Source organism: Theropithecus gelada, chromosome 12 (assembly GCF_003255815.1).
Source record: "Theropithecus gelada isolate Dixy chromosome 12, Tgel_1.0, whole genome shotgun sequence".
Classification (NCBI taxonomy): Eukaryota; Metazoa; Chordata; class Mammalia; order Primates; family Cercopithecidae; genus Theropithecus; species Theropithecus gelada.
This window is the reverse complement of record NC_037680.1, coordinates 91,132,004-91,159,303: the sequence shown is the minus strand read 5'-3', so window position 1 is coordinate 91,159,303 and position 27,300 is coordinate 91,132,004. Positions and strand designations below refer to the sequence as shown.

Below are 27,300 nucleotides of genomic sequence, written 5' to 3'. Positions count from 1 at the left end.
AATTATTCACAAAAGCCATGATATGGAATCAATGAAAGTGTCCATCAATGAATGAATGGATCGAGAAAATGTGGTATATTTAATTCACTTTTATTGAGTTCTTATGAAATAGCAAGCATTCTCCTGGATGCTAGGGATCCAGAGACATTTATGCTCTGCCTTCCAAGAATTTACAAACTATTGGATAGGGGTGAGTGGACACATGAGGTTTGACAGTGTAGAGTATATCTAAGAGGGACACCTAACCCCAATTATGGGAGACAGGGATGGGGGAAATCTTGTAAGTCTTTTGGAAGAATGAGCCCTGAGGTAATTAAAAGGATGAATAGAAGTTAGCCTTGTAAAGCGTGTGTGTGTGTGTGTGTGTGTGTGTGTGTGTAGGAAATAATTTTGAAGTGGATGGTGAGAGGCATGATTGTACAGAGAGGACAAGAGGGAGAAAAAAAGCAATGCATGCTTGGGAATTTCAAGTATTAAACATTTATTTAGGGATAGTGATAGTTATTATTGGGAAGAATGCTAGGGCGTGAGTTTGCAGAATAAAGATGAAGTGATATCATCAAGCCTTTGGTAAATCATGTTAGGAATCTTGACTTTATGTTGAAGACAATTAGGAATATTTTAAGCATGGAAGGAAGAGATATACATTTTCAGAAAACTTTCTTCATAAGAAGTGAAGGTAAAATACTTTTATACGATAATAAGAACATAAGATTAATGCTAATACTTGTTAGAAGGAGAGGTAAAGGAAGCTAAGTCTGTTTTTCCACAAAAAGTATAAGGGCAAATAGTCATTTCTATGCTTTTTTTTTCATTTTTATTCATAAATGTTAAGATTTTAAAATTCAACCTGATGTAGCCCAAGTACCAAATTTCCCAGGGTGGATTAAGTGCTGACCAGTAGTCAATTTCCTAGCTGGTTGAAAAGTATCAAATACTACAAGGTGTTTTCAATGCCATGAACTTTGCTTTAATTCACTATGATCATGGGGAATACAGAAGGTTCTGCTGGTCCAGCTAAGTTTTTTCTCATGTGAAAAGCTGACCTTGACTTGAAACTGTCCCGTAATTTCCATACATGTTTATTGAGGGCTTATGCCAAAAAGAATCTGTGGTAGGCATTCAGTAAGTGTGTGTTTGATGAAAGAAAAAAAAATCTTTAATTCAATATTCCAACAAGTTATTTACTGAGCATTTACTATGTGCCATGCAATATGCAAGTCATGGGGGCTCTAATGGTGAACAAAAACAGGTCCTCACAGGGTAGTGTAATGGATGGATAAGAATAAAGTTAGGAGAAACACTTTGCTTTCCCCTGTGCCGAAAAGAGAAGTGGGTGAAAATTTAAATGGGTATAACAGCCGGACTGCCCAGGTAAAGCTTAGGTTTGGATAGAAAGCCTGAAAGCTGAGATAATGTATCCCTATTCTCTTTTGGAGGGAGTATATATTGCCCACCTTATAAGGTCAGAGTCCTGCATCTTCTCTTTTAGATGTTTCTAGGTACAGACTTGTGTGTGTGTGTGTGTGTGTGTTTCTCCAAATTATGTTTGAATTTCTATCATGATCTTGTTGACTTTTGTTATAAAATTTAATTTATCTAATTGATCTAAATACTCTGTAGCTGTATACAGCCAAAGTCAGGCTGTCAGACCAATACCCAGTCCTTGAAATTGGGATGACTTACACAGCTTTAAAGATCACCCTTCTGTTTATATTTCTAAAACAAAAGCTCAGGGTTTATAAGCACAGTGCCACTTGGATTATAGTATTTAAAGTGGCTGCTAATTCTGTTTGAATGTAATAAACCTGGCTTTTCTCATGAGAAAGCCAATCTCAGATCACATTTCAATAGGCCAATGTGGATATAAGGAATTTTTGACTGGATGATGTTGGGGTCGGGGAGGAGGGGTGGATGTTGGAAGAGCATGATATGGTCTGAGAATCTCGGACCAGAAGCGTGGAGAAGAGCATGGGAACTTTAACAAAAAGTTTCTTTCGTATGTTCATTAATTTTATAAATCAAATGTCAGAAAGTAAAACTCAGTAAAGAATTTGACTGGTGATATGCAGAAGATACTTTGAGAACACATTATAGGAAACACAGTTTTAAATACCAAATGGAGAAATATTACCCCAAATCAAGGACATTGCTTTGTCTGCATTTGATTTAAAGCATACTTCATTGTTTAGCCTGAAAAATGTTTGCAGCTTGGGGGAAGCAAACCTTCTAGGATCATTTTTGAAATACTGCCTATATTGCTTAAATGAAGCTTTCCTTTTCTTTATGATTCCATTCCGCCCATCAGTTCTTGCAGTATTTTCATTAGCTGTGAAAGAAACTGAATGGGTCAGGCAGTCCACAGACTTAACCTCTTTCCTAAGGCCCACTGGAAAACAAGGTTGAAAATTTCCCTTGTTTTCACTAATAGAACACTAGTTACAAGAACACTGCTTAAAAAGAGGGAAACATTTGCATCTGGCACTACCACTTGATATATATAAATTGGCCTTAACTCTTACAATCACAAACTTCCAGAACTGGAGTTAACACTGGAGATAATCTCATGTAACCTTCTGATTAATGTGAGAGAAGTCAGGCCTACAGGACAGAAGAACCTGAAGTTAATGTCTCCTAGATGGACATTTCTAACGTATTGAGTCAGTTTTTCTTTAAGATTTCTCTAGGATATCTATGATCTTGTAGGATGTTTTCATTGCACAACTCCAGGGGGCACAGTTCACAATGTGGTGAATAGATGATGCCCCCTGGAGTTGTGCAGCAGCTCTAATTTGTGCATTATCTGTATCTCCCACCAATGCTTTCTCATTGGTGGTGATGTATTTCTTTCTAAGTGGAAGGTGCTTGCAAACAATCCGTAGGATTCTATCCATATTACAACTGCAGTTGTTATATGTTTTTGTCAAAGAACGCAGAGATAACAATGAACTGGAAACCAAAGAAATGGAGTAATTTCTTGAAACCCTAAATTTTAATTGCAGCATGTGCAATTAAAATGCATAGCGCCCAGGCCTAGCGATGGCCTGAGCAATATGCATTGCAGCACAATTGGCATTAGGATGCGACAACGGCTTCTGGTACAATGAGTGATGTGTTGGCTCTATTTTACCATCTTGGCTGCAGCATTATCAGTACCTCAGACACTTACCACACATCTCAGAGATACACGATGTGAATCGGAGGGTCCAATTTGGCCCTATGTATGTCCCTTCTGTGAGACTTTTCTGGGGCCTGGCCCTTGATTCCAGCCACCAATATCTGCAACTGAAGGGAATCAAGCAGCGCTAGGGTTCTGAAGCTATGACCAAGAAAGAAAAAGAGAGAATTGAAAGCGTTTCCATCCATTTTATTGGCAATGAGTCAAGGAAAACAGTTTAGAAATATTTGTTAGAAGGGGCTCTCAGGAAGTCACCATTACTTGGAAGGTTTATGGCTAAACTCTGACTGCCGTTATCCATTGATAACCCCAACAATTTAAATTATAGAAGCCGTATACAAATAATTCAAGGCAAGGTCGTGAGCATTTCCTAAAACCTGTTCGTTATTTGGTTGACGGAAACCAGAAAAATGTCTGTGCTTATTACTGGGCAAATTCCTTAAATCAGAGAATTCCATGTGATTTTACTCTTGGGCTGAATTTGCATTTATATGAATAGGAATAACAACTATGTCTTTGAGAGTTGGATCCTGTCTGTTATTTGTTTTTTCAATTACACTTATTAAATCCCTTGGCTTTTTTTCTCCCCTCCTCTATGCCCTACAAGGGAGTTCATCACTTCAGATTATTTTAAAGATGAATGCGGAGGCAGAGACATTCCAAAGTGGAAGTTACATAGCGAGTCAGTGGCAAAGCCCAGGGGTAGAGACCTGGGAAGATCAGCTGCAATTTGTGCTGTTTAATACTAGCAGCCTCGAAGACAGCAGACCCATTACAGCTGCAGGCTTATTCACTTATTCTAACTTTATCTTTAAATATTGCTAGAGCATCTCATAAGCTAAAGTGCTTTAATATATATACATAGGCACACATATAAATATACATACATATACGTATGTAATTACTGCTAAAAATCCCAGGAGAGAGATTTTCACATGATTGTGTTTCTGGGTTACAGAAGAAACTGGAGCATGGCGAGGTTAAGTGGTTTGTCAGGTGATCGCGAGCAGAGCCATGAATCAGATACGGTGATGCAGGCAGAATTTTGTTCTGCCCACTTGTAGAGGTTGTAGACTGTCCTGGGTTTCAGTCTAGAAAAGGAGTCATGACTTTGGAAGTTGATATAGGTATCACAAAGGATTTGGCTTGGCGAGAGGGTGTCACAGGAAAAAATGCAGGAGTCAGCCTGTCAGGGTCCTCTCTCTCTAGCACAGGGTCCCCTCTCTCTAGGTCACTGCTCCAGCATCTGTATTTCCAAGGCAGCCTCATGGGCTAGTGAGGTTACCTCTGGCTGTTCCTATCACTGGATAGGAACACTCAGGTGGCAAAGACTCAGCTGGGACAAAGTTTTAAGTTTGTGCTCTGACACCTGAAATGAGTTCTGTTCACTGCTCTTCACCCATACCCCATTCTCAGTTAGTTGAAACCATCAAATAGATAAAGCTGCCATTGTCATTTTTTATGCTTATAAATACATGACTTAAAAAGAAACATACAACAACCACACACAGAAATGCTTGATAGTTTTGTAAAAGCCTGCAGAATTACCATAGAGCTAAAAATGAAGGGATATTAGCCCTTCCTCTTGTCTCCTAATTTCAATACCAACAAAAATGGAAAGTGAACGTAAAAGACATTTCAACCCAATCGTAAAAAGATTATATTAGACTGTTAAAAGGAAAGGTGGAAATTGACTCCTCCATGGAAAGCCGACTCACGTAGTGTTTGGGATATCTGTTTCTTAGTGTGATACCAATAAAATGACTTTTTTTTTTTTTCCCATAGTACATTTATCAGAAAAGTATGTTCTTACCTCAGTAATATCCATGTGAGCAAAGCAAAAGATCAGATTTTATTACCAGCTTTTACATCTAGAATCTGAAGTAATAGTCATGATGATACTCCTAATATTATTACTATTCTTACTAGGAATTCTAGTTATTTATTGCTTCTCTACTATTAATGTGTATTAGGTGATGTGTAGGCATTTCATATGTGATCAGAAGCGGGTTATGTCAACGAATGAAGCAGGTTTTTTTTTCAGTCCCTGGCCTAGGTTTCCTATCTCTATGGTTACCTTTGCATTTCATGATCTCAAAATTTATAATTATTATAAATGTTACAACCATTATAATCACCCCCAGAGAAGTAGACTTCTTTTTCTTCCTCTAGCCTTACTGAGCCAAGAGAGAAATAGTAGTATTGTGGTATCATTTCCTTATGAAGAAACATTGAAAAACTGTAGATTATAGAACTTTATCGTTAGTGCATATGTGGAAATACTATAAAACTGCAGTTGGATATGCTACTCTAGTTTTTATTTCCACTCATTTGAAAAATTATGATAGCTAAGACAACTCTGGAAACCTGACACGCGAGCATTCAAACCTGTTATTTCAATAAGAAAATAAGACCTCGGGAGCTTCCACTGATAGTCATGTTTTCATGCGGGCTCTCCCCTGGACAGTCAGTCACATGAGAAATTGCTTTAGCTGTACTGTCCTTTGGGCCACAGTACCTCTGGCTCTGCCTTAATGTGAAGGTAACCCACTCCTGCAAAGAGCTCACTTAAAAAATGGCTTTGCTTGACATCTGCCGACTGAAGAGCTCACCTTCCCTAAAAAATAGAACACTTTACTCGAAGGAAAAGTTGATTACCCGTAGAATAGATCTAATATTCCAATACAGAGAAAACACAAAATTGCTCCTTTTGTTTTCACATTTTTCTACTGAGCTAGAATGAATTACCTGTTCTTCCATACGTTTGGAAGAAGGACTGCTGTACTAAGGAAGAAATAACTTGATCTAAAAAGCATTTGTTACTTCCGACTAATAATTATTTGGCAGTGTTTCCTTATATCTTCAGTAGAAAAATTTGTCTGGACTGACACAGTCCACACACGATCAGAATGTGTTTACTTGTCAAAAGTCCTACAGATATTTGCTGTGTAGGTAGGGACCGTTACTTGCATTTTTCCTGTTTCCCGTGATTCTCAACTCAAAATTTGTAGAAATGTCGGTTGGAAGGTCCTTGGGGAGTAGCCACTTTCCTTTTCAATCTTATTGAGTCTACAGGCAAGTAGCAAGATGAATGTTGAAACACAGTTAAGTTCACTTAAGGATGAAAATGGAAATATCCTAGATTCAGGAAACATTCAAATTACTGTGTGGGTGGGTGGCAATATTAAACCACCCCCATTGTTGACAGTGCTGCATTTTTTGTTTTCACCTATTCATCCTAACACGATTACAAATGCAACTACCTGAAAACACACAAAGTTAATATTGCTGTTTAAGCAATGGTTTAGAGATTTCAGGGGTCTCCCTTTTATATGGCTACCAGCTTAATGTTGTTTTAGGAATGAGCTTTGCTTGTGAGTGGGCATACATTTTATGTAAGTATACATTATCAACTCGCCATGGGATGAAAGCGGATATAACTAGGTCCCTGTAACACCAATTTATTTTCAGAGCTTGCACAAGTTACTTACAATTTACCAAAATTTGTTTCTATCCCTAATTTTTCTTTTCTATCCTCTCACTGCTTGAAAGATCAATCTCGTTCCGTTTCCAGTGCCCCTTTCTTAACTCTTCCAGGAAGGTGCGAGCCCATGAATCAGGAGTGGGGTCCATGTCTGCCTCTCTTTTCAGCTTCATCAGTGCTAGGAATGTGTTATTAATAAAGGATCAGCTGCCATGGGATGAGAGCAGAGACAAACATTACCTAATGTGTATTGTAAGCAAATGACTCAATGGGGATCAATAGTTGATATTATTAGAAAGTGTAGACTCTGCTACTAGTCATCATTGGACTCCACAGGTAATCTTCCTCCCCTCTGCTTCTAGCATTAACTTTTCTCTCCTCACAGAGTAATTGTTGGTTGTCTTTGTTAACCACACGCCACAATGCTGTGGAAACAGTGGTGCTGTCACGACTTGAACATTTTAACTAAGGAAAGGTGAGCTGTGAAGGAGAGAAGGCTTGGCTTGAGCCCCACTTGGCACAAATTCATTTTAAAAAGTACTTTGCAAAGGAAATGGCGATGTAAGTATAATTTCATTTTTTTTCCTCACATGGTAAGTTATTCTCTGACTACTGTAATTCTCATGACTTTGACATGCTTATTGCTGTTTCAGCTGTTGCTGCTGCTATGAAACCTGAAGAACCACTAGTTTAAAGAAAGTTTGTGTTTTTAAACTTAAGATGCTAGTGAATCCACTGAATTGCAGGACTTAGTGATGGAGGCTTCTGGAACTGCCAGTCTCTTATCTGAGAAAAGATGAAGAATGAAACTACCCAGTATATGAGCATAAGCATGAATCACTTGAACAGATGCACATAGATGACTTGATAATTCCATCGATCTGAGATATAAATTAAACATAGTGACTGTTTTACTTCCTCAAATATTATAGTGATACTCCTGTGTAGAATCGATGCAATAATGAAAATGACTCAACACTTTCCCTATGAACCCGATTTGTAGAAAAGCTTCATAATTTAGATATAAAACTGCAATGGAACAAAACCTGGACCTGGGAATGGCTTTGGTACAAGTGCTTTTAGCCTCTCAAGCTTTTTCAAGTTGTCACCATGGTTTCCAGTGCTTAAAGATGTAAATCAAATATGTGGTCTTGAGTGCTTGTAAGAAGAAACAGCATATATAAAAAAAAGGAGAAAACAGAGTTTGGTCGTTTAGTTTCTGTAGTTTTTTGCAGTTTTAAAATTTTAGAAAACCCACAAACCAGGAACTGTTCATTGGAAAGGCAAATGTTAGCAGGGACACACTGAACCTGTCATGCTGGCTACGAGTCCCTTGCCCTGGAGTCAGGGCACCCATGGTTGAGTTCCCAACTCCCCAGTTTGTGATTTTGGTCACGTTAATAAACTTCTCTGAGATTCAGTTTCTACATGTTTAACAAGAAGAGATGATAAAATCTGCCTTGCCATAGACCACATTCACTTTCTCTCTAAGAATCCAAAAGCTGGCCTTGGGAAAGGACCTGTGCTAAGGTGGCAAGAGCGTTGGATCAGGAATTTGGCTTCAGATCCTGGTTTTGTCATTGTCTAGCTTGTGATTGTAGGCAAGTCCCTTACTCTCCATCAACCTGTTTCTCACTTGAGCAATAGTGATGTCTATTTTGTTTATGTATACCTGATAACATTGGGTCAAGCTCTAAGAAACGGCTATTTTTGTAGATGAAAATAATCACATAATGACAACTTCATATAGTGGAAGTGAAATAGGATTTATTGTCTCTAAAAATTCAGGAAGAGAGAGACTATTATGAACTTAGTTGCAAAAAGAGTTAAGATTAGAAATGATTAGAGAGAGAGTGTGTGGCTGAGGAGTGCAAGAGGAGCAGATATTCTCCAGGTTCCTTTCTTTTGTTTTTTCTACTCTGTGTGTTAAATTTCCAGCTACTCTGATGTTTTATTGTTATTTTTTTGACATCATGAACATGGGTTTTGACAGACTGCTTTGCTCTGTAGTGATCTGGTTACCCGTGGCAAATGGTTCATTCTGGGTTCTCTCTGTGAAGCAGGCTATAAAGAAAAGTGATGTAAGCTTAAAAGATTACTCCCTGGCGATAATGTGAAACAATGGCATATTAAGAATAGTTGAAGGAACTAAAAGTTTTGTCTCAGAGAAAAGAAAAGTTAAGAGGATATTACAGTTGTCTTGAGAAGCATGAAAGTCTGGTGTGTATAAGAGAGGTTAGATTTATTCCACTCGGATTTAAGATACTGAAATACACCAATAAGTATAAGTCACTGTGGGACTTATCTCTTCAAGTCAGAGGTCTTCAAACAAGAAAGTGTTACCTCAAGAGGTTGTGAATTCATGATTAATGAAGAATAACTATTTGGTAGGAACATCGTAGCAGGGATTCAAATGCTGGAGACCTGGCTAGTTCTAAGGCTATTGTGTTTTCTTCCAATGCTTAAACTGTATGATTTCATGAATTATTGATACTTCCAGGGTTCAGGATCAACCAAGAGATAAAACAGTCTCATTTTCTGAAAACATATTCCATTTGCAAAGTGTTATAAAACTTTGAGTACAAAGTTTATAAAACACTTTGTAAGTGAAATATGTGAGCTTCCGTTTCCTCTCTTACTACTATTCACATACCCAAAGGATGCTTTAAAATTAATTTAGCAGTTATATACCTTATAATTTATTGTAAATGATAGAAATGACCTAATTTTTGTTTCAGCTCACTGGGTGAGAGGGACTTAATATAGGGCAGTAACAATAACTAAGTAAGGATAACTTCTCCTTAAAGTAGAACAGATATGGAAGACTTCATTTATGCCATGGCTATAACTATTGAGAACAATTTTGGTGCTAATATTAATGTATTACTTAATGTCAAATATTTATTGGTACTTTGAGGCAATAAAATTGGTGGTATGTTGGACAATAAACAGGAAGAGGAAGGCTACCTTAGAGGAATCAGGGAAGGCTTGTGGAAAGGCGTCTCCTTTACCATCTCTTACCAGCTCAGATGGTAAGATGGAATCAGGCTAAGTATGATGTGAGAGACGGACATTCCAGGTAGAGGCAATGACGAGTACAAGGACCCTGAAGCAGGGAAGAACTTGCTTCAAGGAATGGAAAATGGCTAAGGTAGGGAAGAGTGGTGTGAGTTAAGAGGTCAGAAGCAGCAGCAGTCCACCCGCATCATTAGTTAAGGATTCCATTCTAAGCACAATGGGAAGTAATTGGAGATGGTTTTCTTTTCTTTCTTTTTTTAATTCCAACTTTTTAGATTTGGGGGTACATGTGCGGGCTTATTCCATGGGTATATTGCATGATGCTGAGGTTTAGGATGCAAATGATCCTGTCAACCAGGTAGTGAGCATAGTACCTGATAGTTTTTTGACTCTTGCCCCACTCCTTCCCTCCACCCTCTAATAATCCCCAGTATCTATTGTTGCCATCTTTATGTTCATGAATACCCAATGTTAACTCCCACTTATAAGTGAGGACATGTGGTATTTGGTTTTCTGTTTCTGTGTTAATTTGCTTAGTATAACGGCCTTCAGCTGCATTCATGTTGCTACAAAGGACACAGTTTTTTTCTTTTTTATGACTGTGTAGTATTCCATGGTGTATATGTGCCATATTTTCTACCGTGGAACCACCCATACACCAGTATGTGCCATATTTTCTTTATCCAATCCACTGTTGATTCCATGTCTTTGCTATTGTGAATAGTGCTGTGATGAATATATGAGTGTATGTGTCTTTTGGATAGAGCAATTTATTTTCTTTTGGATATATATATGTGGTAATGGGATTGCTGAGTTGAATGGTGGTTCTGCTGTAAGTTTTTTGAGAATTCTCCAAATTGCCTTCCGCAGTGGCTGAACTAATTTACATTCTCACCAACATGGTACAAGCATTCTTTTTTCTTCATCAGAGAGTTATAAGCAGGGGCGCAAGCTGGCTATCATGTGGTAATTAGGTTTATGAGAAAAGAGAGTCATGGAGGAAGATAAACCAATAGGAGGAAACAGAATTTTCCCTATCCCTTCTAGAGGAGCTTATGATAATGAGGCAAGTCAAAGTGGAATTCAGCCAGGTTTGAGTCCTCTCATATTTTGTGTCCTTATATGGGTGATGATGGCTTGCTTTTAGCAGGCTGTGGTTTTACCGTTAAATACCTCAGGTTGTAATTGTCAGTTATTTTATTCTACAGTAAACGAATCGAAAAATGCCAAAAAGTATTGTATGAATATGGGGAGATGTGAGCAGGAAGGATTAATCCATTTTCACTTCACTCTTTAACCAAGTTTCTACATGGTGATGTAGCTCTAAATATCTGTATAGAACTACATGGAAATGTAAGCAACTCTCACGGATAAGAAATGGCTTTTTTTTCCCTCTAAATATGTAATTTTCCCTCCCCGAATGTTTTCATTTATGTTCACATATTCTCAGAGTATCCATTGTCTGCTTTGGAAAATATTAATACTTATAATTTCTCTGTGGATATATACATTATTCTGAGCTACCAGAGTGATTAAATATAATAGATTAATATATAAAAATATATTAACAATACATGTTATTTATTTTTGGTATGACTGGGAAAATAAAAATTACAGCTAATATTTATTGGGTCCTTATATGCTGAGAACATATATGCATACAGAACACTGTTCGAAACGCCTTACGTGTACTAAGTCATTTAATTCTCACAATAATGGTATGTGGTATGTACTACTTTTTATCCATATTAATATGTGAGAAAACTGAAGCAGAGAAAGTCCTAGAAACTCGCTCAAACCACACTCACATTGTGCTTTTGGGGCCAAATGTTTAAATAAAAAGCAAAAAGTTCCATTAATTCAAGTGGACAGTTATTTGTTTTTAATGCTCATGTTACAACAGTCATTGACGATTAACCTTAATGTTATTGACTGACTTTTTTCTCATAGTAGATGATCTTCTGCCACCAGATTCCACTGATGGATCTGAGAGTGTGGTAGGGATGTGAGGAATGAAATATTTCTGGGAGTGTTTCTTAGAACGCCGGTCAGAAGAGGCAATTCCAGGGGGTTCCATGCCCAGAGGAGTTGGAGAGTTATTGTCACACACACATCATCTTTTTAAGGAAGCGCAGTGCACGTTCATATACTAAAGAATTTTGAAAAATCACTTTCAAATCCAGCATTTCCCAGACTCCCTGACTCTGGAAACAACCTCCTCACCCGGGTAACAGTAACCCTAATTTTTGTAGAACACACTTTTGTGAACTGTAATATTTTGTATACTCCAGTACTGAGTTGCTTACCTTGGGCATGAACTACCTGTGTGCACACTTTCGTCTGTTTGAACACATGTGCTTCCTGTCTTCTCCTGGTCCCCTCACCTGCCAGGTCTGAGGTTCATTGCTTTCCTCTGATTCTCAAAGAAAATCTCTGACCCTCAAGGTGGTTAACAATTCCAGATGGGAATTTTCCCTGAAGAAAAATGGACCAGGTAGGATGAAATATTTTTTTCACCTAGTGCAAAAAGAATTCACTAGGAACTAATGAGCCCATTATTTAAAGTGCGTGTGTGAGACAGAACTCCTCCTGCCCCCAAGCTTTTCTAAACACAAACCATTCAATTGATCTGTGGCCCTGTCTTGTACTTGGCATTTCTTTAAAAAAAGAAAAAGAAAAAAAAAGCCAGCCAAAGTGCCCTTGGCTCTGAAACTGTAGGTGGAAAAATAGAAATAATTTTTTGTGTGTGTTCCTCTAAACTTTGAGTCAAGATTCTATAATGGTCTACAATATATTTGGTGTGATAGTCAAATGATCTGATTCTTTTAAATAAGTTGTGAAGAGTTCAGTCTTTCATTTGAAGAGGACGAGGGCATTAGTGAGAAAAAAACAACTGGGACATCGATGCGGCATCATCAACTTCCTCGCTTGGCTGGAATTAGGTCCTAGAGTGTAATTAGGTTCAGGCAGGGACCAGGTGGCTCTCACTTGCCACTGTATCCTCAGCACCCAAAACAGCGCCTGGCACATGCTAGTACTTAATAAATACGTGTGGAATGAATGCAGAATAGGTTAGAATCCAAACTGGGTTAATTACAATTTGTATTGCCCATAAAGGTCAGAAGTCCTTCTAGTTTAATCCCCTCATTTTTAGAGAAAACTTAGGCCCCAGATCAGATCTAAGGGAGAAAAATCCTCAGTGCATGGCTCAGATGTACAAATTTTACAAAGGGTAGAAACTCTTAGAAAAAGAATGACCAGAACCAGACCTGATCATCTTTGGAAAACAAATATTGTTCTTCATAGTGTTAAGGTGATATTTTGTGCTTGAACTTGTACTGTTTAATAACCAAGAATAATTTGGGAAGATACAGAAAACTGAGAGGCTGGCAAGACACAAGTACAAACAAAGAGGGGTAAAAGTTTGTCATGTGAGTTTTATTGCTGTCAGGTAGCAAAGTACATATTATAGTAATTTGCTTTTCTGAAAAAAAATGCTCTATGTGACAGAATATACTATAGTTCAGTGTATTTAAATTTTTTCTTTTTTTCTCTTGTAATAAATAATGATTTAAGATAACTTTATGACTATATAAGACATGGATTTTCTAATTTTCCTTTCCAAATTAAGCTTAAATCAATCAGCTCATCATACTATGTGTCATAGTTAAACCCCAGAAATTAACAGTAAATTTAAACATTAAATTAAGCAGTAAAAACGGAATATTTGTCAGGATTTGAATCTTTTAAATTTTATTTAATTAATTAACTAATTTATTTATTTTGAGATGGAGTCTTGCTTTGTCGCCCAGGCTGGACTGCAGAGGCACGATCTCGGCTCACTGCAGCCTCTGCCTCCTGGGTTGAAGCGATTCTCCTGCCTCAGCCTCCCAAGTAATTACAGTGGTGCACCACCACACCCAGTTACTTTTTGTATTTTTAGTAGAAATGGGGTTTCACCGTGTTGGCCAGGCTGGTCTCAAATTTCTGTCCTCAAGTGATCTGCCTGCCTTGGTCGCCCAAAATGCTGGGATTATAGGTGTGAGCCACCACACCCAGCCTAAAATTTAAACATATAATTTTATATTTCTTGATATCATCACAGGTAATTTCTTTTTGCATCTTAGAAAAAAGTCTGTTTCTCAATTTGAAAAGTATACATTAAGATTTCTAAAATACTTCACTTTCTAATGAAAAACCTTGAAATTCAAAGAACAACCAGCAAATTAGAAGACTGTGAAGCTATCATAAATGAATGAGGCATCTCATAGAAAATGGGGAAAAGCAAAATGTGATCAGATTCCCAGACTGTTTTGGCTCTTGGAAAACAAGACATAAGTAACTCAGTGACACTTTTCTCAAGAATGCGAATTCCTCAAAGGGTTCTGTGCATTGATTCCTGTTGTCACAGAGGTCAACAATGAACAGAGACTGGAGTTAAAATGAAATAAGGCAATGGCATGGGGCTAGGGGTTAGGACCTGGATGTTGACATTTTAGCCATTGAAACGAACAGGAGTTATTACTAAATGATAGAATCATTATAAAAAGTTATTTTTCTCTGGACAAAACTCTACCAATAAACTCTAGTTTGCTAATGCTTATTTCCACATTAGTATAAATGTAGGACAATGTGTCTGAATATATTATATAAACAATCAACATGTTCTTCGAATATTAAAAAGAGTTAGCTTTGGGACATTTTCCTCTCGTACAGATATTCTTTATTTTTTCCTTATTGTTCTGTATATTGCATTCTCAATATAAATATTTAACATCAGGATTTAATAAAAACCAAAACCAAAACAACAATTTGAAAAGTGGTTTCTTAGTCTATAAAATAGCTATTGTATTCACCTATTGCAAATATATATTTATATAGCTTGTAATGATAATTAGGTAGTATGTTTTAAAAAATCTATCCAAATATATCTTCAAAAGACATGTTGTAATGACTCCTTTTCAGATTTGCTAATATTTTAGGTAGATAGTATATATTTAAAATATTGTGTACATGTATTTAAAGACTAGAATTAGGGAATGGATACCTCATCCTCCATGACATACTTCACATCACATGCCTGTATCGAAATATCTCCTGTACCCCATAAATACATACACCAACTGTGTACCCACTAAAAATTAAAGAAATGGAAGCGGAGGAGGAAGCAGCAAAGAGGAAAAGAAATACAATTTTTAAAAGACTAGGATTAAACATTGTCTAGCTATTATCTGAACTTTAATAATGAAGTTAACATCATTTATAAACACAAGAACACATCATATTTTTATCACTGCTTCCTGCCTGCTATGTTCTTAAAGGCTATTAAAATTGATACTAATACGAAGAAAGTACAATCCTCTCATTAATGCAGGAAGGACAAAAGTTGGATTCTGACTTTGGCTACCTATGTCCGTAATGTTGCTACGTGTTTTGCTCATACAGATAGCATTTCCTGTGGCCAGAGTGATGTGCTACAAGCGCAAGCCAGGATTATGTGCGCTGAGCTAGGCAGTTACCCATGTGGTATGGTTTGTAGGGCAAGGAAGTGTTGCTCCAGGTAATGATGCTGGTGACCCCTTGCATTTGGGCAAGGCCTGGTCATTGTGAGATGTCCAGAGAATCTCACACTTACCTCCCTGAGCTGGGGAATGAGCTTACTTTCTGGAGAAGCTGGCCAAATTTTATTGGCAATAAATGTTGTAGGGGATTCTCTTATTTGGAGCAGATGGTTAAGATGACTTTTATTGCTTTTTATGATTAAAAATGCTCATTGACAAGAAAGCAAAAAAATGTTAAATTAGGAGGAAGAAGAGGAAAAAGCAGGAACTGTGGAATTAGTTAAGCTAGGGTTTAAATACTGTCCCAGCCTCTACCCAGTTTTCTTGACTCAGTCATTTACTGCTGTAAATGGGGTAAAATTTTGTAGTGTTTTGAGGATTAAATGAGATGCTGCATGAAAATTATGTAGCATGTTTGCTGAAACTTGGTAGCTTTTGAATAAATCATATATATTATTATTAATGATACATAAAAAAGCACTGATCTATTATTCTACCACCAAGTGCTAAAAATGTTTACACTTTCATGTGTTTCCTTTATTTTTCTGGCCATAGTTCTACATTGTTGAGATCATATCACATATGTAGTTTTGTATTCTTTGTTTTAACGCAATAGAGCATCAAAAAAGAATACTGTTTTTTGTCTACTAAATTGGCAGTGATGATAAAAGATAACAGTTGATGCTGGCAAGTGTGAGAGTTGTGGGCACCGTTGTGCATCACTGGTGAGAATATCAGCTGCTATAACCTTTCTGGAAAGCAATTTGGGAAATATTGTTCAAGAGCATTAGAATTCTTTTACCTTTTGACCTGGTAATTTTACTTCTGTATAGCCAGTCTCAGGAAATAAGTGAATCATGAACAAAGACTCATGGTCAAGGAAGTTCATTGAAGAATCATTTATGAAAACCAGAGTATAGAAATTATTACTGTCCACCATAATGAAGCTGCTTGGTAAGTTATGCTACATTAAAAAAAAATGGAATATTTACAGACAAGCCCCATTTTCAAAGAATAATTGATTACATGGAAAAGTGTTTTTGATATGATGTTACACAAGGATGAACATCACGTATGATACAAACCCCCAGGATTCCAATTTTGCTTCAGAAAGAAGCAAGTATGTATGGGGAATGGGCTGGAAAAATGTGTGCCCGGATGTTAGCAATGATTATTTCTGGCTGGTGGGATAATATATATATATATTCATTTTTTTCTCAAATTTTCTATTTTGAGCATGGACCTATGTAAACACAACAGACATGTATATATGGGTGGGTAGGTGTGTGTGTGTGTGTGTGTAACAGGAGCAAATATTCTGAGAATTTCCCCATGCTATAAAATGATCTTAAATTTTCAGAACTATGTATTTTTAAGAGCTTTAGAGTGTTCTGTTTTTGTGGAGCCCTTAATGTATTCACTCCTTTTTGGTATTGTTTTAAACATGTATATTATTGCAGTGTATCCCTTTGTGCATGTATAAATCTTGATTTGCATTTCTAGACCATTTCCTTTGTGGTACAGAGACATCATTGGGATGTGAACCTAGGGGGAGTCAGTTTGGGTGCAAGTGAATGCACCAACTGAATGTGCACCTTCAGAGCAAGCTAGGGGGAGAAAATGGTACCATCACCATAGACTAGTGGAAAGAAACAATATGGCATCTCTGGCGGGGGAAGCAAAAGGCTTTTGTAATTGGAGACCAGGGTACTAAGAAAGACCACTTGAGAGAGAATTTAACTACCATGCTGTTGTGGCCAGTTCACGTTTTCTTTTATTTGTCTTGAACATTCTTTCAGATTCTTTTGCCTAATTAGGCCCTTGGTTTTCAAGACACACTTGCGATATCATGGTTTCCACTGTGGACTAAGAACAGCTATCACAGCACTGTGTACCTACTACCTTTGTACCTGTTGTCTTTGCAATGTCTCCGTTACATCAGCATGATCTACTTGCATAAGTGTCCTGCCTGTCCAACTCTCTTGCATTCTTCTCAAGGGCAGAGACTATGTCTTATCATCTTATATCTCCAGGGGCATGAAAGGTGCTTGGTGCACAGTGGGTGCTTCATAAATGTTTTCTTAGGTGAGTGAAAGAGCAGCAGTACATGGGTAAGAAGTGGAAATTCTAAATGGAAGAACAGGTTCTGAAAACAAACAGGCTTTGCAATTCCAGGAACACAGGAATCTCTGCGTCTCCTCTCTTTTTATTCCTTAGTCTCTCACTGATTATGACTAAAGCAGCGTATCTTTCATGTTAAGGTTTTTCAAAAGAACAAAAGTTTGTATAAGCAACCTGAAAACCTCCTTTTTGTCACAATGCTCATTGCAGTCACGTCTTTTTCCCATAGGTCTAGGATTAATGTGCTACTAGTAAGGAATATTGGCCTTCTAGTAAGATCAAATATGCTCTTTAATGGGCATGTGGAAAATAAAGTGGATACTCCCCTTAAAAATGAGAGGGCTTTGTAGAAGTAAATTATCATAGGTGAAGGTTAATATTTGCATTGCAATTTATAAATTAAAAGTGATTTTTATCTAAATTATCTCATTTAATTTTTGATTACTAACATTCTTTTGGGGATAAAGCCTTTCATTCCACAGTTTCAGATAAGGCTTTAAGATACAGTACTACTGAGAAAAGTAATCCCAGGAATAGTACTGTTATCAAATCATTGTCTACTGGGAGGTATTCGAAAGTAGAAAAATCCTGCTCTTGAAGGACAAGGAAGGGGGAAGTGCCATAAAACAAATGGGCAGACTAGAGACAAGTTTTTCATGCTTCACAGTATTTCTTGTGAACTTCTTCACAGTAGTTCTGGTTGGAGGAAGGGAACTTACCTTGGCATCTATCATAGTTCTCCCCAGTTGAACCCTATCTTTAGGCCAACTTCTTAGCAAAGTTCCCTCAACTTTTGCCGAAGACCTACATCATCATAATGTTATCATCATTTAATGTGTGTTTATTATGTGTCAAGTGCTAGTCCAAGTGCCTTATATAAATTATCTAAATTCATCCTCCAAGGAACTAATGAAATAAGTTTATTTTATATTGTTATACATACTACATATGAGGAAACTGAGGTATCTTGCCCTAGCTCAAAGAAAATAGTTGAATACAAAGTTAAATACAACTAATTGACTCAGTCTTTCTATTAGTTGACACACAGTACTTTTTTTTTTTTTTTTGAGATGGAGTCTCGCTCTGTCACCCAGGCTAGAGTGCAGTGGTTCATCTCAGCTCACTGCAAGCTCCGCCTTCCGGGTTCACGCCATTCTCCTGCCTTAGTCTCCTGCGTAGTTAGGACTACAGGCGCCCGCCACCACGCCTGGCTAATTTTTTGTATTTTTAGTAGAGATGGGGTTTCACATGTTAGCCAGGATGGTCTTGATCTCCTGACTTCGTGATCCACCCGCCTCGGCCTCCCAAAGTGCTGGGATTACAGGTGTGAGCCACCGCGCCCAGCCACACAGTACTAATTCTTTTAATTGTTTTCTTTATTTGCTTTCTCATGAGTTCAAACCATCTCTCTTTTCTCCCAATCTCTTAAGTAGTACTTTATAAATGTGGCCTTTATGGCATCTTTTAACCAATATTATGCCTTGTATTATCACCATTATTGTACAAGTCTTCTATGTTTCTCTATTTTCTTTGTTCTGGTGTCGTTAAACATTTTCAGTCTTTTGTGTTCATTTATATGCTACTTTTTACCCCATGGAGCCTTTCTATAAACTGCTTCTTCCTCCTGGGATCTGTCTTTACTTCTCTTATTGCATCTAAATCAATGTTTTGCAGTGTTGGTCCCACAATGTAATCAACTGGGAAACCTAAAGAAGAAATACTGACACCTGAATCTCATGCCTAGAGATAACTTACTTGGTATGGCTTGGGCAACATGAGTTCCAAAAGCCCTCCAAGTGATTGAGACATGCAGCCAGAAATTGGAAACCACTGACCTGTTCATTTCCTAGGCATCTTACCTGCAGCAACTCCACCTTCCTCACTACAGTCTAGTGACCCTGTAGCCACCTGATATAACACTATATAGCTCTCCTTTTTAGTTCTTAGACAACTGGAATTGGTAATGCCCATACATAGGAGGGAAACCTTGAGACTCTGGGGTACTGAAAGTGAAGTGAAAAAAGTATTTTAAGGAGGAGGTGTTAATTAACTGTGTTATATGCTAAGCCACAGAAGATGAGAACAAAGATTTGACCAATGAATTTAGAAATATGGAGGTCACCGATAATCTTGACAATGTCATTAGAGGTCATTTGAGTGGCAGGGAATAAATTTCTGAGCAGAGAACAAAAACATTGATGATGCAGGGGAGAGAGACCAAAAGTGAGAATAAGAGTGAGAGTGAAGAATAGGGCAAAATTCTTGGGTATGCAAAAGAAGATAGGGTTTAGTATACTTTGTCTTATTTAATCTTTGCAATCCCTAAGAGGAAAATATTATTTTTCTTTTCATTTTACATATGAGGAAAGTGAGACTTAGAGAAGTTTGTAACTTGTATAAGATCACAGGGCTCATAGTTGTTAGACCTGGGACCAAACGTAAGTTTACATCAAAGCTCTTAAAAACTATATTTCCTTGCCTTTTGTTGGTAAAGAAAACCTTCTGGTTGCAGTTGAACTAGCTTTATATACATTTCTTCCCCAGCTTCCTTTTTTTTTTTAAATTTCCAAAGGCTGTTTCTCCTGCAGCATAATTTTGATTAACAATAAGCTATGCATAATTGACATAAACTAAAGCTACCAATGCACTCTTTAGATTAAAAGAAAGAAATCTTTGGAACCTCAAGCTCTGACAAAACTATTGAGCCTATTAACTTTCTGTAAGTCAGTGACAAAACTGCCTACTCTGGTATCGGCTGGCTTTGGGTGTGCTGGTGTACCCTAACCCCCAGAAACAGGTGATTCACAAGATTCCTTATGGTCTTGAAGGAGCCTCATAGCAGCTCCTGGCAAGCCGTGCTGAAAACAACTGAGCGTTGATCACTGGAGCTTTATGAGGTAGGGGATGAGGGCTGTTGGGTGAGAGCAGCATTACACTTAATCATTTATGAGCTGACTCCTGGGGTGATACAATGAGAAGAATGATGTGTTGATCAATGTCTATGCAGCGGGTGGGAGGGAGCCCTGGTTTGTAGTATTTGCCAATTGTGGTGGTATAGATATTCCCAGTATGGTTAATTTCAAGTTACTAGCACGAAGTCACTGAATGTGAATCACAGAGAGATGAAAACAATACACTCTCAAGAGTCTGTGCCAATTGGCTCCAGCATACCATCACCTATAAAATAAAAAGTTCTCACCTGTATCTCTCAGTGGATGCTCTCATTCCTAGAGGTGTCAAGCACTTTCTGAGGCAGCATAAAGAGGTAGAAAGAATGTTGTATTCAAATTCCCAACAATAGAGGTCTGGTTCTGCTTCAGTCAATAAAATTAGACATGTGGGCCAGGCACGATGGCTCACTGTAATCCCTGTACATGCTGGCCTGTAATCCCAGCACTTTGGAAGGCCAAGATGGGTGGATCACCTGAGGTCAGGAATTCGAGACCAGCCTGACCAACATGGTGAAACCCCATCTCTACTGAAAATACAAAAAATTAGCCAGGGCTGATGGTGGGCGCCTGTAATCCCAGCTACTTGGGAGGCTGAGGCAGGAGAATTGCTTAAACCCGGGAGGCGGAGGTTGCAGTGAGCCAAGATTGTGCCGTTGCACCCCAGCCTGGGTGACAGAGCAAGACTCTCAAAAATAAATAAATAAATAAAAAATTAGCCATGTGGATTTTGCCAACTCACTTGTTTTCTTTGGACCCCCATTGGGAAATGAAGCAGCTGTCGCTTTAAGGCTCTTGAGAGTAGGAAGATGCTGGGATACACCCGCACACAGGATGCTACAATTCAGTCCTCTCCTCCACAGGGGTGAAGGAGAGCTCCTTGTAAAACTGTGTGCTATATTGTGCTTTTGGGTTTCAGATGAAAACCTTGTCTGTCTTTAGTAGCTTGCCCATGCTGTTCTCTATCACTGTGGCCTTTGAGATTTCTCAAAGAAACCAGCAGGGATGTTCGAGGTTGTTCACATATGATATTCCCAACGAGGCTGTCTAAATAATAAAAAGGAGTATGCAGTCACACCAGATACCTTCTCATTCTGAGGACAGATAGAGCTGCAATCCTAACCTTTAATTTTATAGCTTTCCCATCTTTTGCTAACCCTTTAACATTATATTAACAAAAGATGGACTGGGTGGGGGGCAGGGAGGGACTTAATGCTTTTTATGATGTATTTTAACATTTTTATCTCTCCTTGAAAAAATAAATTTGCCACAAGAATTAAAACTGCATTTTATCCTTTTAAATGCAGCCCTAGATGATGTATGTAACTGCACTGGCAGCAAGTCAAGTCTGCACAAAGCCCAAATTGAATCTTCCTTCTGACTACAGCTGTGCATGATATTTTATGCAATTTTTTATGCTGGTCATAAACGAGGTGGAAACTGTGATTATGCCAATTTTGGGATAACACATTTTCACCAAAAAGTGACTGCCAGTGTTCAAACATGTATGTGTATTTACAGGATCCAGTCCTCCTTTTCTGATCATTAGATTGTGGGCTGTTGACCCAATAACAAATTTCTAGATGAAGTGCTACAGGCACTTAATATCCTGTTGTTGTAGGACACAGGATTGCAAAATGTATCATGATTTCCTCTTACTATACTATCTGCTTGGCAAAATGTTGCCCCTTAGCAACTGAATATGCTGAAGTGGAGGGTGGGATTTAGTTGTAAAAATAACTCAGTTTACTACTATTCCATTATTTCTCTGAATCTGTATCCACATTACATCCATATCTAGACAAAGATTAAAGTGAATGGAAAGGGAGATTTCAAATATGTTTACAAAAATTTGCCCTGATATTTTAATATCATATTCTACTGTTACATAAAATTGTGTTAAGAAAGAAGAAAAATATTACCTAAGGATCAGAAATTGATGCTTTTCTGTTTCTTTTACGCTTGACATAATACAGATGCTTTCTGTCTGTCTGGTATTAACACAGAGATTACTGTTAGATGATTTTAGTTGGGAGGCTGCAGAAGGAAAATTAAAATGTTAAGTAAATGATTACAGAAAAAAAGAAACCTTTGATATGAAATGTAACAATTGCTTATCCAAATTAACATGGCATTACATTTAGTGCCGTAAAGATGAAGCCATTTGCATGAGTGTGTGTATATGGGCCAAACCATCAATCAGTTCTCATTATAAATAAAACCCCAAGTCAAAGATACTTGTTCCACCAACATCCTGCTGTCATCTCCAAAGACCACTTCTGGCAGCTGATATCCCTTCAAGTTGTTGACTGAACTGAGGATGCCATGCCAATGGCAGAGGGCTATATGGCTGCTACTGGTCATACTGAAGGGAAGACTTCATACACCTGAGAATTTGTCTTTAGAGCTTTCTAGAAGATTTGAACCAGAGACTGAGCACTTGTGAGGGGTGCTAAGATGATACTCTTGCATTGTATAGAGGATTCTGTTTTATAACTTGTGTTTCCCAACTTGAGGATCATTTATTCTATGAAGGAGAGATGGCTCAATAGAACCATCCATAGCAAGCTTTGATTGGCACTAAATAGGTTCTCCAAAATTATATGTTGAATAGCTGAATGAATGAGTGAATGAATGAATAACAGATATGGCCACATATCATGTTGGACTCTCTTCCATTCATGTCACAGTTCTAAGGAACAGCAATAGTGAAAATCTTCTCTGCCACGTTATGAATGCTTGCATCGAATTCGTCCCTAAAGATTAAATGTCAAATGAGAATCTTTCTCTCTGATATCAGCCTAATGGTAAAATGAATCATACTTTTTACATCTTCAGAAACATTGCTCAGGACTATGATTTCAGCATTCTAGACATCATTCAATAATCAGCTCACAAAACTATTCGCCTGGCTTGCATGATTTTATTGGATGTTTCTGATTGGGAGGGCCAATTGATTGAATTTCAAGATGAAAGAAGCACTGCTTGAAGGTCAGGGGAAAGGTCTAGTGCATGAAATGATTGAGGAGACATTCCTGGGTCTCTTTGACCTGACAGTAATCACTTGTCTGACCAAAATGACATTCATTTCTAAAATGTTACCATCAGTGCTAGGCTGGTTCTAAGGTTTCCCTCATTTGTAGCTGTGCAATAATCTTTTATTTAACTGAGCCTGATGATCAAGATGCAGCTTTTCTTTTTCAACAGGGCTATGCAGCCTTTATCTACTCATCACAGTTGGACTACCGCTGTAGTAGATTCAATGAACATTCAACCTAGAAAATCACCAGAGTTTCAGTGGATTCTGTAAGGAGCCAGCCTTGAAAAACCAGTGATGTTTCAGGAGGAGCTTCTTAGCACATATTTTACTTAGATACTGTAGTTTATGTGATCATTTTACTTCTAGCTATAATTCATCATACCAACCTTGATACATAAAGTCATAAATGATTCCATTTCCAGTTATATCCACTTATGCATTCTTCTTATGGTCTACCACTGTTGTATGGGGAAACTGTTACTTTTGACAGCTCTTAGGTTTGAAATGCTTGGGTGTTAGAATTAATGCATCTCCTCTTTTACATTTGGCCATTGGTTTGTAACATAAATCCTACTGTTCCTCAGCAGGTACCTGTACACTGACAAAAATTTTTAGAAAGAGTAAAAATATTTTGTTTTACTTTTAAGTTCAGGGGTATATGTGCAGGGTGTGCAGGTTTGTTACACAGGTAAACATGTGTCATGGGGGTTTGTTATACAGATTACTTTGTCACCCAGGTATTAAGTCTAGTATTTATTATTTTTCCTGCTCCTCTCCCTCCTCCCACTCTCCACCCTCCAGCAGGCCCCAGTGTGTGTTGTCCCCCTCTATGTGTCCCTGTATTCTCATCATTTAGCTCCCACTTATAAGTGAACATGCAGTATTTGGTATAGTGAAAATTTTGAAAAGCAAATGATTCTGATCACCTCACGATAGCATAGGTATCCTGAAGGTACAGTGAACTTGGCAAGTGACAGACATGCTGGCTTATTTTTGCTTGGGCAGGTAGCAACACAGCTGCTTGCTAGCAAATTCGTTGTAGAAAGAAAAATTTATTTTAATCAGTCTTGTGTGCATTATATGAAACCATAATCAAATGATATCAAGACTATAATCAAATTTGATCAAGTGAAATGGATAGTTCATTGTGAGAGAAGGATGGCTTGTAAATAATGTGTCTCAAAAAGAGAAACACTAATGAGAAGGATAAGCATTAAGTTCATGACTCATTGGGGATCATGACCAGGTATATAAATATTGTGTGTTGTGTAGCTGTTATTTCATCCAATGCAACTTTCTTACACTTTCAGTTTAAATAATGAAGGATTTCATGAGATTATATACCTCTTGTGGAGAAACATACATTTTTCGGATGTGTGTGCTAGTAGGCACAGACTGCCATGACAAAATACCACTGGGTGGCTTAAACAACAGACATTTATTTCTCTCAGTTCTAGAAAATGGGAAGTTCAAGATCAAGGTGATGGCCGATATAGTTTCTAATGACGATTCTCCTTTCAGTTTGCAGATAGGCACCTTCTCCCTGAGTATTCACATGGCAGAAAGTAAATGAGAAGGAGAAATCTTCCCAAATCTCTCTCTCTTCCATTTATAAGGCCACATTCTTATGGCATTAGGGTCCCACCCTTATGACCTCTTTCAACCTTAATTATCTCCTAAAGACTCTATCTCCAGATACAGTCATCTTGGTGATTAGGGCTTCAACATGAATTTGGGGAGAACACAATTTAGTTCACAGTGGTTTGGCTGGAGATTTTCATTTTTTGGTCACTTCAACAATTTTTTCTTTTTTGAAACAGGGCCTTGCTGTGTTGCCCAGGCTGGAGTACAGTGGCATGAACATGGTTCACTGTAGTCTTGGTCTTCTGGGCTCAAGTGATCTTCCTGCCTTGGCCTCCCATGTAGCCGCACGTGGCTAATTTTTAGTGGAGATGGGGTCTCTCCATCTTGCCTGGGCTGGTCTCAGACTCTTAAGCTCAAGCAATCCTTCCGCCTTGGCCTCCCAAAGTACTGAGATTTCAGGTGTGAGCCACCATGCCCAGCCTTACTTTTACAAATTTTACATATAGGTTCAAAGTGTTATGTTGGTGGATACATTCATTGTAATCTTCCTATCTCAAGGTCAAAAACTTACATTTATAAAGTACCCTTTGCCATGTAAGGTAACATAATGACAGTTTCTAGGGGTTAGGATGTGGACTGACATTCAGGGTTGCCTTTATTCTGTCTACCACATGAGCCAAGAGTAGAGCAAATCTAGGATTCATTTATTTAGTAATTATCTGTTAGGAAATAAATAAGTGCCAGGCAATACACTCTGTGTGTATATTTTTAAATGGTTAAGAATGAGATTCTGGCTGACTGGAAGAGCCACCAGGCTTTATCTGTGAGGATCAGGAGAAGTCCTAAGTTTAAAATGAATTTTGTCTTCAGTATTTGATATTAGATTGACAAGTCCTTCCTAGAACTGTGAGAGGAAATTAGAAGTAAGTTAATCTACTACATAAAGTTTTTTTGTTTTTGTTTTTTTTTGAGATGGAGTCTTGCTTTATTACCCAGGCTGGAGTGCAGTGGCGCGATCTTGGCTCACTGCAAGCTCTACCTCCCGGGTTTACACTGTTCTCCTGCCTCAGCCTCCCGAGTAGCTGGGACTACAGGCGCCCGCCACCATGCCCAGTTCATTTTTTTTTTTTGTATTTATAGTAGAGACGGGGTTTCACCATGTTAGCCAGGATGGTCTCGATCTCCTGACCTCGTGATCCACCCGCCTTGGCCTCCCAAAGTGCTGGGATTACAGGCGTGAGCTGCCACGCCCGGCCCTACTACATAAAGTTTTAAATAGGGAAGAGAAAATCTTAGAACCACAAAGTACCTTGTCCATTTTTCATAGAGGGATAAATTGAATGATACAATGTGGGGAAGAAACTGGAAATAATATTGTTTTCTTGGGATACTTTCTAGAACTAACAGATAGCAGCTCCAAATAGAGGGGCCAGATAATATGTAAATGAATTAAATATTTAATGCCTACTCATTAATGCATAAAGGGAATAAGTTATATTTTCTAAACATTTCAGCACAGCCACAGAGACCACAGATGTACAAACATAATTGATCACAATCTATGATGATCAATTCAGCTTACGTCTGGATTCCATGAATAAGTTATTAGGACTGAAAACTTCAGAATGAGTATCAACTGGCTTTCTGATTCTGAAAAAAGGAGGGGCAGAATAATATAATGAAGGTTGGGATTTAATTTAAAAGCAAAGGCAATCAAAACCGAGTCAGGTGCCTTCTGTACCAAAATCTTATGTATTTTGTAATCCCATAGTTTCAAATGGGATCTTCTTTTACTAGTTTATAGTCATATAAATGATAAAGTATATTTAGCCAATAACTTTACTTGCAAAAACATCTAACTTTCATTTTAATATGGCATTCTGATCAAACTTGTTTCCTTCAAAAGGCCATCTTTAAATTGATAATAAAGAGATCGATTAAAATATGTATAAATCCGTAATCATGAAAATAATAGGAAGGGAGCCATTATCAGCAGAAAATGTCAACAGCTATCTGTTAGAAAGAAAATAATTGAGCTTTAAACTGGGGTAGAGAAAGTTATTGCTGGAATTCTGCATAAGAGGTTACAACCAGAGAGCCGATATGCCCTGCAGGACCCAAAAGCAATTCACTTCTCAAAAACACCAAGAAGATGGGAGGAGACAGTGAAGAAGAGGATACCTGCAAATGACTGTCTTCAAATCAACTGCATTCCTGCTACCCCTCTTACCCTCCACTCCCACTTGCATCCAAATCTGCGATATCCAGGAGTTAAGGCTTTTACCTCCTGGGCGATGCAACATCATCAACGAACACATTTTTAGTTTTTTTTTAAAGTAATACAGTTTTTCTTTAGAGAAACAGAA

At 37.9% G+C, this 27,300-nt stretch overlaps 1 protein-coding gene and 1 long non-coding RNA gene across 3 annotated transcripts in view; both read right to left on the bottom strand.

The window, feature by feature from the left end:
- Positions 1 to 27,300, bottom strand: part of VWC2L (von Willebrand factor C domain containing protein 2 like) — a 168,571-nt gene that overhangs the window by 40,401 nt on the left and 100,870 nt on the right. The window lies entirely within an intron of this gene.
- Positions 465 to 26,549, bottom strand: LOC112636444. Its single transcript, XR_003122181.1, has 4 exons — positions 26,517 to 26,549; positions 11,987 to 12,155; positions 3,170 to 3,319; positions 465 to 593 (listed from the first exon to the last, which is right to left on the bottom strand). It is a non-coding gene; the product is annotated as an uncharacterized LOC112636444 (long non-coding RNA).